Genomic DNA, 501 nt, shown 5'->3' with positions numbered 1-501 from the left:
GGTAGAAGAAAAATTCGATATCTCGAATCGAATGAATTTTTTATTATATTTTTCGATAGCAATTGGAAACAGAAGAATATTATAGAGTAAATTATATATACATATTGAATTAAACACATAGAAGAAACATAACCTCTATATAAGAATAACAATATTTACGAGGTAGAAGTAAAATTCGATATCTCGAATCTAACGAATTTTTTATTATATTTTTGATTTTTACATACTAAACAATAAAAAAAGAAACATTATACAAGAATAAAATATACAAGATATATTATTACAACGAATTAAAATTACAACGATAAAGAAATTTTTCGAATTGAACAAGTACCTTTCCCTTTCTTTTCTTTTTTCTTTTTTTTTGAAATTTTTTGCGCGATAACATTTCACACACAGAGACACAAAAAAGAAACAGGCGGAAAAGAAGAAGCTTTCATCGCGGAACCTCTTTCACACCGTGATTCCGGTCTTGGAGGCGATCCAATCGCTGAAGGCGGC

The 501-nt window shown here is 28.5% G+C and overlaps 2 protein-coding genes across 2 annotated transcripts in view; one reads left to right on the top strand and one right to left on the bottom strand.

Moving 5' to 3' along the window:
- The window catches only part of LOC102671513 (glycine receptor subunit alpha-4), a 69,940-nt gene that overhangs the window by 4,841 nt on the left and 64,598 nt on the right, over positions 1-501 (top strand). The window lies entirely within an intron of this gene.
- LOC116185884 overlaps positions 1-501 on the bottom strand; it is a 6,819-nt gene that overhangs the window by 3,546 nt on the left and 2,772 nt on the right. The window lies entirely within an intron of this gene.

Source organism: Apis dorsata, unplaced genomic scaffold, assembly GCF_000469605.1.
Source record: "Apis dorsata unplaced genomic scaffold, Apis dorsata 1.3 scaffold_29, whole genome shotgun sequence".
NCBI classification, from domain to species: Eukaryota; Metazoa; Arthropoda; class Insecta; order Hymenoptera; family Apidae; genus Apis; species Apis dorsata.
This window is presented reverse-complemented; position numbering and strand designations above follow the sequence as displayed.